This window comes from Sminthopsis crassicaudata, chromosome 5 (assembly GCF_048593235.1).
Source record: "Sminthopsis crassicaudata isolate SCR6 chromosome 5, ASM4859323v1, whole genome shotgun sequence".
Taxonomy (NCBI): Eukaryota; Metazoa; Chordata; class Mammalia; order Dasyuromorphia; family Dasyuridae; genus Sminthopsis; species Sminthopsis crassicaudata.
Genome location: NC_133621.1, coordinates 182,172,871 through 182,189,813, shown reverse-complemented (window position 1 = coordinate 182,189,813; position 16,943 = coordinate 182,172,871). Strand labels below are relative to the sequence as shown.

The following is a 16,943-nucleotide window of genomic DNA, read 5'->3' as shown; positions in this document are numbered from 1 at the left end:
GATTGGTATGACACTGAATAAGTAAATTAATTTAGGTAGAATTGTCATTTTATTATATTGGTTTGGTTTTACCTAGGAGCAAATTATAATTTTCTAATTGTTTTGATTGTTTTTTGCATGTGAAAAGATTTTTGCAATTGGGTTTATATAATCCCATGTCTTGACATAACAAGTAGATTCCCAAATATTTTATATTGTCTGCATTTTCTTTTTCTTATTTTGCTCTCTTATTTAGGTATCAAAACCATATTTGTGATATAAAAAGGATTTGGTAGGGCTTCCTTTCTATTTTCTTCAAATTAAGATAAATTGCTTTTTAATTGTTAGACTCTGTCAGGTGCTGAGAATTTTTCCTTAAGCAATTCACTGATGACTTGTTCAATTTCTTTTTCAAAGATGGGGTTATTTATGCATTATATTTCTTCTTCTGTTAAACTGGAGAGTTTGTATTTTGTAAATATTCATCAGTTTCACTTAAAATGTCATGTTACTGGCAAGTAATTAGACAAAATACCTCCCAATAATTGCTTTAATTTCATCTTCAATGATTTTGTATTCACCTTGTATTCAATTTTAATACTAGCAATTTAATTTCCTTCTTTCTTTTAAATAAAATTAACCAAAGACTTATCTATTATACATGTAATGTTCGGGCTAACTTTTTGGAGGTCCTCTGGAAGGGCCTTGGTCTCAGCAGGATAGATACCACAAGAATGGACAAAAATAGAGTCCAATGTCTTTATTGTCTCCTTCAGTCTCCCAGTCTGAACCAGTCTCTTCCAACATTCTGCCAGTCTGCCAGTCTGATCTTAGTGCAAGAGGTAGGAGAGCCACCAAAAGGATGTTCAAAGATAGAAAATTCATCTTCCAGGCCTTGTTAGCCCTTATACACCTTAGTATAATTAAAGCATACTGATTATATGTGAATTTAGAGAACCACTACATCACTATGCTAAGTACTAAGTATATATATGTATACTAGAGAACCATGATCTCCTCAATTCTACTGAGTTAACACCTTGTTTCAAGTATACTTCTCCAAAGTTCCACCCTCTATTATTACATCATATTTTTTATTAACAAGTTCCTAGTTTTATTTGTTAATTCAATTTTTTTTAAATTTTCAATTTTATCGAGCTCTCCTTTAATTTTCAGGATTCCCATTTTGGTGTTTAATTTGGAATTTTTAATTTGTTATTTTTCTAGTTTTTTATATGCATCCTAAATTCATTAATTTGCTCTTTCTATCTTTTACTGATGAATACATCAAGGAGAAAGATTTTCCCCTAAGTGCTGCTTTTGGCTATGTCTCAGAAATTTTGGAATATTGCTTCATTATTGTCATTTTCTTTAATGAAATTAAGGGTTCTCTCAGTGATTTGTTCTTTAACACACTAATTCTTTAGAATTATATTATTTAGTTTCTAACTGGTTTTTAATCTATGCTTCCATGACCATTTATTTAATGTAATTTTGTTGGATTATGATACAAAATGCATACATTTAATATTTCTGCTCCTCTGTAACAGAGGATTGTATTGAATTGTAAGGATTTTTATGACCTAATACATGGTCAGCTTTTCTGAAGGTGCTATGTACAGCTGAGGGAAAAAAAAATATATATATATATATATACATACATATATTCCTTTCTATTCTCATTCAATTCCTACTCTATCCGGAAGGTTTATCTTATTGAACTTTTCTAATAGTCTATTCATCTCTTTGACTTTTTCCTTACTTATTTTATATATAGATTTACCCAGTTCTGAGATGGGAAGATTGAAGCCCCCTACTAGTATAATCTTACTGTTTATTTCCTTCTCTAATTGATTTAGCTTTTCCTTGAAGAATTTGGAAGTTATGCCATTTGGACATATGTTCTTGATATTGAAATTGTTTCATTGTCCATGGTTCCTTGTAGCAAGATGAAATTTACCTGTTTATCCCTTTTAATTAAATCTATTTTTCTTTTGTTTTTCTGAGATCATGTTAGCTATTTCTGTTTTTTTTAAATGTCAGATGAAGTATGAAGAAATCTGCTACAAGCTTTTATTTTAACTGTGTGTTTTTCTTTCTGTTTCAAGTGCATTTCTTGTAAGTCACATATTGTTGGATTATGTTTTTTTTTTTTTTTTAATACATTCTGCTATCTACTTCCATTTTATGGGTGACTTCATACCATTTACATTCATATTGTGATTGGGAACTGGGCATTTTCCTTCGTGCTACTTGTTCTGCATATCCTTCTCTCTCTCTTTTTTTTTATTCTGTCTCCTCTATTAAGTCTGTTTTGTTTCCTATTGATCACTGCCTTCTTTTATTTCCTCTCTTTTTATCATCCCTTTTTTTCTTATGCCCTTTCCCTCCTACTTCTCTATTAAGATAAATTTCTTTATTCACTGTGTGTGTGTGTGTGTGTGTGTGTGTGTGTGTGTGTATGTGTGTGTGTGTGTGTGTGTGTGTATTTCCTTTTTGAACCAATTTAGATGTAAGTGAAGTTCAAGTGTTGCCTACCCCTTCATTTTTCTCTTCATTGTAAAACCTCTTACTTGAACCTCTATATGTTAATTTTTCTACCCATTCCCCCCCCTGTTTTTACTCTTTTGACTTTGTTTGATTATTTCTTGATGTCTCATGGAGTCATTAGTTTCCAATTTTCCAATTCTAATTTTAAAGAATTATTTTCTTCATTGAGCTTTTGTACCTTTTTTTCTTAAGGATTTATTTTCATCAGCAATTTTTTGTATCTCTTTTTTATTTGACAAATTCTGCTTTTTAAAGTTACTTCCTTATATTTTGTGCATCTTTTATCAAACTGTTAATTGTCTTTTGATAATTTTCTTCCTTTGCTTTCATTTCTTTACCTAATTTTTTTCTTTACTACACTTGCTTTTTTAAAATAAAATTTTGGCTCTCCCAGAAATTCTTGTTCATTTTGTGTCAAATTCACATTTTTATTTGATTTTATGATCAGATTCTTTTGTTGTTGTTGTTGTTGTTGTTCCTTTGAGGGATGCTATTTCTTGATTTAATCCCTGTTCTCACTACAGGGTTGTTGATGATTAAGAGTCTATCTCAATCTTCAGGCTTTTTTGTACTGCTGTTTTCAGAGCTAGTTTTAGTTTTGGAAGTATTCAATCCTTCTAAGATCGTTTGATCTGGGGAGATGATGTGGTCACTGCTCTTCTGGTCGGCGCTATAATACTTACGCAGGAAGGGCACTTGATTCCTTAGGACTGAAAATGATAAGCTCCTCTGAGCCTTTCTTCCCTTGGGATTGGAAACAATAATGTTCCTTAGAATCTCTGTGACTTGAAGTTACTCTCAGGACTCTAGCTCCTTTTGATCAAAAGGACTCCTCTCTGCCCTTGAACTATGAAATGGGTATAGGCAATGGAGTTGCCAAACAGTATTTGTTCCTATATACAGTATTTAGCACAAGGATATACTGTAATCTTGCCAGGTGCTCTTATTGTCTCTGGCTTGAGAGTTACCAAAGGTGCTACTGTTTCTGTCACCTCTTCCTAGCCCCAGTCTGGGCCAGCCTTTTTCCTTATGTCACAGATCTCTCTTTCTTACTTCCTATGTTTTTTTGGGCTGGAATTATATCTTCCTCTTACCTTTCATTGATTCTGTCACTCTGTCAAATTCCATCTGAGCTATTCTTTTAAAGTTGTTTGAAGAAAATATTGGGAGAACTTGGCTGAGTTCCTCTCTAATCCACCATATATTGACTCTACCTCCAAACTCTATGTTTACTTTGAACGAAGGAAGTTTTCTAGCTTAATTCATGGATGGGCATGAGGAAGAAGGGATCCTCATAGGAAGCAAAGGTTTTGCATATGTTTTTTGATAGAGGAGGATGTTTTGGTAGGTGAACTAGGAAATACTGGATGAGTAATGGTATTGGGAGAACTTTGGTATCAACTTAAATCCCAGGACAGATTGCTTGCAAGAAGTTTATGATGTCTTAAATATTTTGCTACAACTGATTCTGATGTATAATGAAGAAATTTTGGCTATGTTAGATGTATTGTGGTCCTAATGTTCCTGTTACTGCTTTTGTTCATATTTTCTTTTTATATTAGGAAAAGAATCTGCAGTTGTCCTGGAAGTATCATCATCAGTATTCTGATCCTTTGTTCTTGGTAGATTTCTGAAATCTATTCCTAACATTCTAGCATCTTTACTTATGAGACTGGGAGAAAAAAAATGATCATTGGAAGATATCTTGATCCTTGATGACAGTAATTGATATTTGGACTTACCTAGATGTAAGTCACATCTGAATATGAACTTGGTGGGATCAATGGAATATAGCGATTGAGATAGGATTTGAGGGGGGTAGTATGTTGTTTTTGCTATATTTTTGAAGATAAGTTCACATCTGGTCTCAGACTCTGACTAGTTACATTATACTGACCAAATCACTTAACTGATATCTGACGCAGTATATTACGTGTAAAATAAGGATAATAATAGTACTTTCTCTTGTGGTTGCTATTAGGATAAAATGAGATAAGATTTATAAACATTTTGTATCTTAAAGAGCTGTATAAATGCAAGTCAGTAGTAGTAGTAGCAGTAGTAGTGGTAGTAGTAGTAGTAGTAGTAGTAGTAGTAGTAGTAGTAGTTAAGTAGTAGTAGTCATCTTTGCTTGAATTTCTTTCTTTAAATGGAACAATGGTTTATTCTTCTACTCATCTGGCATTGAAAACATGGAACTATCTTTTAATGTTCACAGTCCCTCTTTTCCCTACATTTAATTCATTACAAAGTCCTCTGCAATAGTTCACTTCTATTACATTTCACTGCTACATCTAATTCAGGCCTTCTGGATAATCTGAATTACTGCTGTAATCTTTGGTTATTATTATTATTATTATTATTCTATATTATTCCTCTTCAATTGTTCTCTCCTTTATGCCAATCTTTAATCATATCCCTCCCTTACTTTAAAAAAATTTTTTTTTAATAACCCATGGTTCTGAGCTGTAGAGAAACTTAGATCTCACCTAGTACCACTGTCCTGATTCACAGGCAAGGAAACTGAGACCCAGAAATTGGAAAATCCTCATTGCTTACTAAATAAAGTAAAAAAAAAAAAAAAAAAAAAAAAAAAAAAAAAAGGCTTCTTATTCAAGATCCTCCACAAGTAACCTTCAACCAATCTTATCTCATTATTCCTCTTCAAGAATTCTATGCTCCAACAAAACTAAACTAGTCATTATTATTCATAAGCACTAAATGCATTATCTTCTTCCTCTCGCTCCCTATTAACTTCACTATATAGAATACCATACCCCCATTTGCATATACGAAAATTCTATATCCATCCTTTAAGATCTAGTTGTTATATTACCTTCTCCATGAAATTTTTTCTGATCACTAAAGCAACAAGTGATTCTCTTCTCTGAATTTTATTAGAGAGCTATTTGTACCTTTCTTTGCCTTGGGACTTGAAATATTGACAAAATTTTCTAAATTTAGAGGTTATCTCTTTCTATTTTAGATGCTCCTGGCCCCAGTGATTTCAAAGTAACCAAAAAGCCCCTCCAAGAGATATTAAAAAAAAAAACCTTTATGGGGAGCGCAAGAAAAAATTTAGCTTGGATATTTTTTCTCATCATATTTGGAACAAAATCATATTTCAAAACAAATTTCTTTTTGAATCAGTCCTACCCATTCACTACAACTTATAAAAAAGAATAATAGGGAATGAATGGTTTTTAAAAATAAAATCTAATTTACATTTTTAAGTTAGTCTTTGGCATTAATTATTCATTAAATTGTGTCCTTTTTAATATTTTAGTTTTGAAAATAGCATCTTGAATAGCCAGAAATATTTTCTATCTTAAAATTTATTGTTTTTTTATCAATCACATCTGTACCTACTTTACAAAATAGATGCAGTGTCCAAAATGGTAAACTGAAGGATTATTATGTTAGTATGTTTGAGTTACTTACTATTTAATAAATTTTGCTTTAAGTAAGTCTTAATAGCCTACAAATTTATACTTTAAAATAATGTTTCACTTTAAAAAGTGCTTCACAATAAGCATTCTTTTAGTCTTCTTTTATTTCTCAAGGATAATCTTGTAAATAACATGTTTTATTTGCATATTTAAGAATTCAGTGATCCATTGAATTGGTATTTCTGTTTCTTGCACATCTATCTTAAAAAATAACTTGAAAGATTTACATAAAGGAATGTGATTATTTGAATTTTAAATCCTTAGTAAAAATAAAAATCCAATAATATGTCTTTCATTTTATATTTTTGTAGCACATGTGATGTTTCAAACATAAAAAAAAATGAAGCACACTTAAACCATGGTGACCATGAAACCAGCTGTATGATTCATTTTGCTTTCAATGGAACAAAATAGAAATGCTCACTAGAAAAAAAGATATGGTGCTTGGGATAACTTAGAATGAGCTGAAGTGTACTTAGCAAGTAGGAGGTAAGAATAATTGAAAAAATTTATCAAATAGTAATTTTGTTTATTTAAAGCAGTGCAACAACTCATTTCAAACACTTTCCAATGAAGGCCATTTTTTATTAAAAAAAGATTTAAAATATTTCTAATAATTCATCTTATTTTAAAAGTTAAAAAGAATAAGTAATACATCCACATTGACGTTTTTGAGGGGAAATGCAGTAAGCCTTCATGAGTCTCAGGTTTCTGTAAAATTCATAGTTTTTACTAGATGATCTGAGGTCCCTTCTATCTGTAGATCCATGATTTTATGATCACAATGTCACAAATCAGGTTAACAATTAACACATATGGCTTCCTATGTACTTACTGACTTTATAAGCTAAACCCCAAATTGGATTCCTATCTAACAAAAACAACAAGATTTACATATGGAAATTATTATAAGATATTGCAGTTATTATAATAGCCGGCATTTAAATAGTCAGTTTAGTTTGGCAAAGACCAAGGAAACACCAATATTAGGATCAAAAATTATGTAGACTTCCTAGAAACTTATCAAAATTTTAAAAGGCCATTTTATGAACTCATGTATTTCTCCAAAAATTTCTAAAAGAAAAATAATACTGCCTTAAATTCAATTTACTCATCCAAAGCTGTACTAGAATGAGTAAAATTAATACCTTCCTCATGTTGCAAGCAACATTTATCTTGTTCATGATTCCTTTGTCAAATATAAGAAGGGACAGATTCCCTGTTAAAAGAGAATTTTTGATATTTTTAAAACAATAAAATAAGGACAAACTATAAGGGACAAAATATTATATTGCTCATTCCATTTTTATATTTTGCATTTTACATGTCATATATTTTTTACAAAGTACATTGAACAAGGATCTCTAAATTTTTAAGTTTGTTATAAATTAAGGTTACTTTCAGAAATACAATGTACTGAATTGTGGGGTGAGAAGAAAAATATTCCTTATATGAACTCTAGGTTTAATTGTGATGCCCATTTAATAACTATCAAAATCAATTTAATATTTCCCAATTTAGAACTATTCAATAAAAAGGATGACAAATAATAAATGTTCTAAAAGTCTATACTATATTTATGTTCTAGTTCTATGTTAATTTTTATATTTTATGATGTACAATTTATGACACCTTAAATATACTTCAAGCATACTTTTTTTACTTTATACAAATTAAAGCATTCAGAAAATATTCAACAACAACCTGTTCTATTGGGCATAATTCAATAAATTCATAATATAGTGCATTAAATAGTATTCTTGTCAACGCAAAGAGTTAACACTTCTTAAAAAAAAAAAACAACAAAAAAAAAACAACTTGAATTCCAAATAGGAGCAGCTTAAGAACTTGGAAACTACTTACTTGCTTACTTTATGAGGTATTTTCTTTTATTTTAATGGGACAAGAAATATAATCTAAAAGTCTCTATTAATAGCTCCCTTGCATGTTTGTCACCTCTAAGATTACCCTCTGGGTTAGACAGTAGCTACAATCCTGGGGCTATCAAATGTGTTAACTTGGATTTTTATTTTGTTTGTAGTTTATCCATCATTTCTGATAAGTATTGGGCATATGAGGAGAAGATTCAGTCTTCTGTAAATGGTTCAGTCATGAGGTCCTAATTGCTTTCTTTAGGTACAATAATAATTTCCCATGTTAGTCCTGAACCTCTAGCAAAGCTCCCTAGCTACCTTAGTAGGAAACTAATCTCTTCCAGGTGCTGTCTGTCCCTGTATTTGTTGGTGAGTTTAGAGTCTCATTCTGATCCAAACCATGTCCTTTGGTTATCCTACTGCTATTTCTCATGATTGGTACCTATGACAGCTGTTATTCTCCTATCCAATCTTTTCCTGAATCATTCATATAATGTGGAAACCTGAGTATTAAATGTCACAGATTATCACTCCTTATAATAACAAAGAGTAAGATATCAAGGAGCCATAGGTTCCAAGATAATGATTTTAGGGAAGTCAATCATTCATTAATAGTAAGATTTATTAATTGATTAATATATGCCTGATTACTGTTTTCCTCAGGGCTGAGTTTACAAGTACAAAAAATGAATTTCTAATGTCAAGGAGTTATATTTTAATAAAAGATCCAAATACAATATATATGCAGAGGTGTGCATATCTGTACACATACACATGTGCAAAGCATATGTGTATATACAGGTATATGTACACAAAATGTATATTGTGAATATATATAATATATTTATGTAAATATTAATATATGTGTATAAGACATAGAACACAAAACCTGTGCCCATATGCACATATAACAGATCTTTGAAGTTGTTCAATAAAAACTAATTTGGGAGAGAGTTATACTATCAGTTGGGGAGATGAAGAAAGGTCCATGCAAAAGATGGTGACTTGAGCTTGATTTTAAAGAAAATAGATAATCTATAAAATAGAATTAGGGAGGGAATGCATTCCAGAAATGGGGGTTAACTGATGCAAAGGAATGAGGAAATTAGAATGTTGTGAGGAACAGAGAGAAGTTTGTTAGGATCACAGAATGCAGCAAGAGAAGTAATGTTCAATGAGGCTGGAAAGAGAAGATAGGTTCTGTAAGACTTTAAAAGCTAAACAGAGAAGTTTATATTTTATTCTAGAAGCAGTAGGAAGCCCCTGGAGTTATTTGGAGTAGGGAAATCAGATGATCAGATTGTTGCTTAGGAAAACTGCTTTTGCAGCAATGTGTAGGATGGATAGGAGTGGTGAAAAATTTGAAACAGACCAATTATTAGGCTATTGCAGTAATCTAGGGGAGAGATGAAAAAGGCCTGTACTAAAGAGGAATCAATCAATAAATACACATTTATTAAGCACTTACAGTGTGCTAAGGACTGTGCTAATTATTAGGTGTACAAAAAGAAACAGAAGATAGCCCCTGCCCTTAAGGAGCTTACAATATAATGATCTGATATGAAATATATGAAGGTAGAAATAGCAAAATTTGATGAGAGGTGAGGCAGAATAGATTCCAGAATAATGTTGAGATTATGAAATTGAGTAACTGGAAAGATGGTAGAATGTGTAACAGAAATAGGTAAATTTACAAGAGATTAGATTTCAGTTTTATCTGTGTTGCACTTAATATGTCTTTAAGATACCATTTGAAATGTCAAATGGGCAACTGGTGATTTAAAACTGAAGCAAGAGAAAGAGTCTGAGTTGGTACATGCAGATCCAGAAGTCATCTAGCTAGAGAAAATAAATTTGTGAAACGAATGATAACAACAAGAAAGGAGAGAGAGAGAGAGAGAGAGAGAGAGAGAGAGAGAGAGAGAGAGAGAGAGAGAGAGAGAGAGAAATTTCCAAGATAAAATGTTGAAGAAATGCCTCAGTTAGGGGGTACAAGGTAGAAGATGAATAAATAAGGGAGCTTAAGATCCCTGTAGTAATTCAGGAAACCATATATTTATCTTATTCCTCTTATAAAACTTTGAACACAATACTAGGCTTAAGAATCTGTGAGTAAATTAGTCCATTTAGGGACTCTTGTATTTTATCATTCCAAGAATATACATTTCCTCCATATTAGAGAAATATAAAAATAGATATCAACATATTCCCTATAGACATATATGTTATCTAACCCATTAAATGTCAATTTTTAAAGGGCAGAGCTATTTCACTTTGCTTTTGAATCTCCAGTATTCAGTTTAATATATCCCACATAGTGGGCCTTTAATAAATGCTAGTTGATTGATTTATGGATTTATAAATTGTAAACTATCACCAATATGGAACACAAGTCCCATTAAGTCAGCAAAAATTCTTGGATTATGTACATGTAAGGGTATTAGTTTTACCATAAGGAGCCATTTCTGGGATAATAATTAAAATTAATGTGATATACACAAAAGAAATTCACCAACTATACTTTTTTTTTTCTTATTGAGGTTTCCAAATTCTTCAGTTATCAGTGATAAATACATGTTTTTCCTTCTATCTTTTGTCAATATCCTTTTATTATAAGGAATTATAAGGTATTCACCTTTTCAGAAATAACATAGAGGATCAAGTGTCAGGGTCCTCCAAAGCTGGTGGCAGAGGCTGTAAGGATAGGTGCATTTCTTAGAGCCTGGTAAGATACAGATTTCTTTCATTACTCTCAGAGTAAGCAGAATCTTGTCCCTTGTTCAGGTTCCCTAGAGCCTATATTCTAGGCCTCTGGATGGAGAAAAGCTGGATTCAAATTTGTTCTTTCACTTCTATCTCCATGACCTAAGGCGAATCATATAATCTCATGGGACTTTGATTTCCCATATGCAAAATGAAAGGTATGTCCTAGATGCTTCTTTGGTCTCTCCCCCCTCCCCTCTCCCCCCATTCTAGAATTGATCCTATGAAGGCCAGCTTTAAGAAAAGGTTCTTCATAGAGACCTGGAAAGTATAACCTCCTGTTCTAGAGGAGAATACAAGAAGAGACAGTGAAAACAGCCCTATGTGGTCATGTTGGGGAAAAAAAGGTATTTATTTGCAGAAGTAATAAAAATCAAACAGCAGATGTCTAATAAACATGAATTTTTCATTATAATTTATATATACTGCCATTGATAAGAAAGGGGACTAAATGGTACAACAGAGAGGCTGAAATAGGATGAGTCCTTTGATTTTTATGATCAAATTCTGATTCCTTTTAAAGTCTACAGCTTGGGGCAGCTAGGTGGCACAGTGGATAGAGCATCAGCTCTGAAGTCCAGAGGATCTGAATTCAAATCTGTCCTCAGGCACCTAACACGTCCTGGCTGTATGACCCTGGGCAAGTCATTTAACCCTAATTGCCTCAGCAAAAAAAAAAAAAAAAAAAAAGTCTACAGCTTGACTCCATTCTATCTTTCCAGACTTATTATATATACATAAGTCTTCTCTCACACAGAATAGCTAAATTAGTCTTCTTGTGTTTCCTTAGCATTCATCATATCTCTTGCCTTTCTGTCTTATATCTCTGCTCTGTCCTTAGAATTCCTACTGTCTTTCAAAGCATCTAAGTGGCAACAATGGATAGAAAACTGGACTTGGAATTAGGAAGACCTACTGTGTGACTCTAAGTCCCTTAGCCTTAATTTCTTACCTGTAAAATGAGGTTAATAATAGCAATTTCCTCCCACAGCTGGCATGAAAATCAAGTGTAAAGCATTTAGAACAGAGCTATTTACATAGTGTCCTACATAAAGCTTTTCCTGATCCCCTCACCTATAAATTCTCATCCTTCCAAATTATAATTTCCCCAATTGTATGGATTGTATTTATTTTGGATATATATATATCCCCATATATTAGAGGAGCATGTTGTCTCCTTTAAAAGAATGTAATCTTCTTTAGGATAGTGATTATTTCCTTTTTGTCTTTGAATTTCCAGTGCCTAGTATAGAACAGGAGGTTAATAAATACTTGTCGACTGAACTCATTTAACTAGGACAATGTAGCTTATAAGACTTGTTAAGTTATTAGGAAGCCCTACTTCATAGATTCCTATAGCCTATTGTCATCTCAACCTACTGATTACCTGCAGAAATACTTTCAGCCTATTTAAGGGTAGATCACAGTTGTTTGCACAACTCTTTCTTTTCTATTCAGCCCTAATTAGATAGTACCCAATTCCCCTGTTGCAATTAGCTAAGCCTTAATGCTTTCCCACAATTGTTCCCATTTGGCTGTTCTTTGGTGCTATGGAGAGAATTTGTGTTAGCTCTTATATGGAACTGTATAAAAAAGCCCACATTTGCTATTATGTATTAAGTGACCTCAAGCCAATTGGTCCCAAAGTGTTACCAGCCATTTTCTGATTAGGGAATTCTTAGATAACCTTTGAATTACTGTATATTTCAGAATTTGGAAGTTTTAAATCCATGACATGACTATTATTTTCCTGATACAGAAAACATTCCTACTTTATATTATTTTCTTAATAAACAGATTTATGAGACCTGCTTAAAAAGAAAATATTGCTGAGGAAAAATATTTTCTGGCTAATAGTGTTGCATTATTTAGAAATGATTATGATGGTGACCAAGAAGATAAGTTAATAAAAATAATCTGAAACAGCATAAGAACCTCTGGAAAATAACAATATTTCATAACATTCCATAAAATATAAAGTAATTTGAAATAATTAGTGAATACAGTAAGTTTTTTGTTTGTTTGTTTTCCCTGAGGCTGAGGTTAAGTGACTTGCCCAGGGTCACACAGCTAGCAAGTGTTAAGTGTCTGAGATCAGATTTGAACTCTGGTCCTACTGACTTCAGGGTTGGTGCTCTATCCACTGCACCATCTAGCTACCCCCATGCTTAAGTGTTAAGATTCTTACAAGGTGCTAAGTCACTGGAACGGATATAATTATCTAATTTAACATGGTTCAGTATGATTGATCTAACCCTTTACAAGGAGATGTTATGGGCCAGAATTTGAAACAAGGTACTGAGTGGAATTGAGGAGATAATGATTAAATTTAATTTAGCATTGATTTAATCCTACAACAAATGATGGTTTCCTAGTGATGAAATGATTGGTGTGTACTCAGTGGGCAACATATAAGTAGGAAGCTCTCAAGGCCAAAGAGAACTTCGGTAGATTTAGAGTCAAGATTCATTCCCACTTCCACCTTTGTGCTGGCTGGAGGCTTTGGGAAGCCGAGAGGCTGAAGCTGGCAGAGACAAAGGACTAGAGGCCAGAACTCTCAGAAACAAGGAGAGAGGAAGGCCTCCAGAAAACTAGCCGTGCCCCAAGTGAAGGAGATAAGATTTTGGAAGAGACAATAAGGGATTTGGACTCATGGCTGCATTTGAGATTATTGAACTGAACTGAAACTAAGGCTACTCCCAGAAGCTCCCCAAGAAACATGTACTCAGAAAATGATTATAATTTAGAGAATAGAACATTACACTTAAGTTTCTGCTTTCCTAGTCCAACTTCCATCAAAACAAACCATTAATTCAATGTCAGTGTAAAGGTCTCTTATTCAAATCCTAGACTAATGAGATATAGAATGGACCTTCTGTTCTTCAAAGATCTATCAGTACAACTCTGACAGATAACTTTTAAACTAGAAAGATTTTAAGTGTGGTTTTGATTATGGATTATATGTATTATAAATGAGAACTGGCCTGCTTAAATTAGGAGAGGGTCATTGGCTATCCTTAACAGATTATAATTGTTTTTGGCACAATTCATAAAGATTATTTGTGAAGGTATGGAGAATTTGTAACCTGCATCAGCAACAAGAAGGTTTATATTAACTCTTTTGAGAAAAATGGCAAATAAAATGTTTACACGAGTTTCTATTATTTTATTCCACTTCATCATTTTGGTATGACAATTGACATGATTTGATTTTTTCCTTATCTTAAGAATGGTAACTTGTATTATATTTACAAATAATGGTTCAAGTCAATAAGATCATAGCTGTTTCAATTATTGCTACTAGTGCATGCCATTGAAGAGCGGTAAGCAAATACAAACAAAAATGTATGAGGTAGTAAGAAGTTTTTTTCTTGTTTTTGGGGAAGGTAAAATCAAGAGCATTTGTGAAATGAATTCAATATTAAATCAAATTTTTATAAAGCCATAACTAGGATTTGAGGCCATAGTTTATACTTAGGAGAGTGAGTTTTAAAAGAATTTGGTAAAAAACTAGCTAATCCACATGGAACCCTTGTGTTAAAGAATGTCTCATGACACAAGGGTGAAGGTCTACTTTAGGGTTTTCTTGGCTTGTGGTTTTTATCCAAAAAAATGAGGGGAAATGTATATGGCATAAATTTACATTTCAAGCATGCAATTCATAATATTACAGGAGAATGCATTATTAAGAGAGGCAAAACAAACTATAAATCATAGATTAAACAGTGATTAGGCCTAAAGATGTAGGTAAAATTTCAATCATTTTTTTGTGCTAAATTTAAAGTCTCTACTGGAAAGGCTCTTTCCCTATAAGTCTTGTTTCTGTCAGATACTATTTGTCTCTTAAAATGGGATGGAGGAGCTCAAGTGCCATCATTTTATTCAAGTCTAAGTCTATTTCTATCAGATATGTGCTATTTTCTTTCTTATTCTCCTTCCCTTCCCTTTCCTTCCCTTCCCTCCCTCCCTCCACCCTCCCCTCTCTCCCTTCCTCTCCCTCCCTCCTTCCTTCCTTCCTTCCTTCCTTCCTTCCTTCCTTCCTTCCTTCCTTCCTTCCTTCCTTCCTTCCTTCCTTCCTTCCTTCCTTCCTTCCTTCCTTCCTTCCTTCCCTCCCTCCCTCCCTCCCTCTCTCCTTCCTGCCTTCCCTCCTTCCTTCCTTCTTTTTTCCTTCTTTCCTTCCTTCCTTCTTTCCTTCCTTCCTTCCTTTCTTCCTTCCTTCCTTCTTTCCTTCCTTCCTTCCTTCCTTCCTTCCTTCCTTCCTTCCTTCCTTCCTTCCTTCCTTCCTTCCTTCCTTCCTTCCTTCCTTCCTTCCTTCCTTCCTTCTTTCCTTCCTTTCTTCCTTCCTTCCTTCTTTCCTTCCTTTCTTCCTTCCTTCCTTCCTTCTTTCCTTCCTTTCTTCCTTCCTTTCCTTCTTCCCTCCCTCCTTCCCTCTATTCCTTCCTTCTTTCTTCCATCTCTATATCTGTCTGTTCTGACACTCTTCATAGAGCTGTGATATGAATACTAAATCTCTGGTAATCTGTCCTGACCCCACTCATCAACATGTATGAACTTGGGAGTTGATATGTTTTATTCCTCTGATTAATTCATCTAGAGAGGAGAAAAGGTCAAATATCCCAATAGTCAGCTATAATAGCTATAATTGTTCAATTAAATTCTAAAAAAAGAATCAATAACTTAGTACATATACCCCTTTTTTTTTTTTAAAAAAAAAAAAAGGGATTTAAAGATAATTTCTTACTCTGAGATAATTTCTTACTTTTACTGAATTAGAAATTTCAGCCATGATTCAGAGACTTAATCAACTAAAACTATTTTCTATTTTATACATTTTCAGAATTTGTGAAACTAAGGAAGAAAGAAAGAAAGAACTTCTACTGATGATCTTTTGAATACTAAATGAAACAATTAAATATTAATTATAAAGTTATAAACATATTACTTTGTTACCTAGGAGATGACACTTGATGCATTGAAGTCCAAATTGGCTTATATGTTCCTTCCTCAAGCCTGAGTTTGTGCAACTGTATTGACTGTTTATTGAAAGCATTTTGTGGTCCAGCCTTTAGAGCTACAATTTGAAGCACTGCCATTATTTCTCTGAAATATTTCTCACAAAACTCTAAAGTATTTCTTTTAGCCACTAGAGGGCTTTCAGTCTGCAGACACTACCCAATGATCTGGTAGACCTTTTAAATGGAAGGTGTGGGTAAATTAAACCCACTCTGGTTGCTCCTGAAATTTAACTAGTTGATGAATAAATAAAATAAAAATAAATTAAAGATTTTCTATGTGAGAAGAACTGTGTTAACTCTGATAATACAAATACTAAAGCAAAGACTATACCTGACCTCAAGCAACTTACATTTTAATGTGGAATGATTGAGTGGTATTCAGGGAGGAATATTTTGGTTTAGAAAGTTACAGAAATAATGAGAAAAGCTAAACAAGAATATATTGACATACTTTCTAAGAAAATTATCAATTGATCATATAAAATATTGTTCAACATATTTAAAAACATGATATAAAACACATAGGTCTAGAGTCCCTATGCCATATCAGCATTTTCTTCTCACTGTTCTGAATTAATCACTTCCATTGGCCTCAGATACTTGGCATACTGTGGCAATGAAATTTTTCAACACATTGAAAATGGAAGGCAAAATTTAAGTGTTTCTATAAAACTCCAATAATCTCTCCAAAATCTTCCAGGCTCAAGGTTAAGGAGTTGGCAGGAAATTCTTGATCCACACACAAATACACACTTGCCAGTTGTGAACAGTGAATATGAGGTAAGTATGTGTGTGTTTGAGTTCCTACCTCTATGAAACAACAAATTACAACAGGAGGAAATGAGAAAACAGTCCTGTCTCCTGACTTACATATGCACAATAGCACTCATTTTGGGATTCATGTAGTCCTTTTTCTTTCTTTCTCCAACTCTGGGATATGGATCCTGGCCACTGCTCAACTATATGTATAACAATGTGGACATTTTATACTTTTCTCAAAGCAATCAGTAAATTGGAATCCAACTGCTGAAGATGGTTGCTGAAACTTCCTACATATCAAGCAAGAAGGGCAGTAGAAGAAAGAGTTCACTGTACTCATACTCCAGGAAAATGATTATTTTTTATTCCCTTCTATTATGTATTATGACTTCTTATCTATTTGTTTAACTTCTTTATGTCTTAGAAAGATTATTTCCCTATTTTGTAAACTATTAAGGTCTTTTAGTTCCCATAGATCTGAAATGATATTTCAGAAACACTCAATAAATATATTACATCATATAAGTTATATATGAAACTCTTTTTCAAGACTG

At 32.9% G+C, this 16,943-nt stretch overlaps 1 long non-coding RNA gene across 2 annotated transcripts; it reads left to right on the top strand.

Moving 5' to 3' along the window:
• Window positions 1–4,187: 4,187 nt before the first annotated feature.
• LOC141542574 (uncharacterized) lies at window positions 4,188–15,813 on the top strand. Of its 2 annotated transcripts, XR_012482208.1 has the most exons (4): window positions 4,188–4,277; window positions 6,290–6,467; window positions 10,637–10,773; window positions 15,453–15,813. It is a non-coding gene; the product is annotated as an uncharacterized LOC141542574 (long non-coding RNA). The 2 variants fall into 2 exon arrangements; XR_012482209.1 differs by lacking the exon at window positions 10,637–10,773.
• Window positions 15,814–16,943: the final 1,130 nt, after the last annotated feature.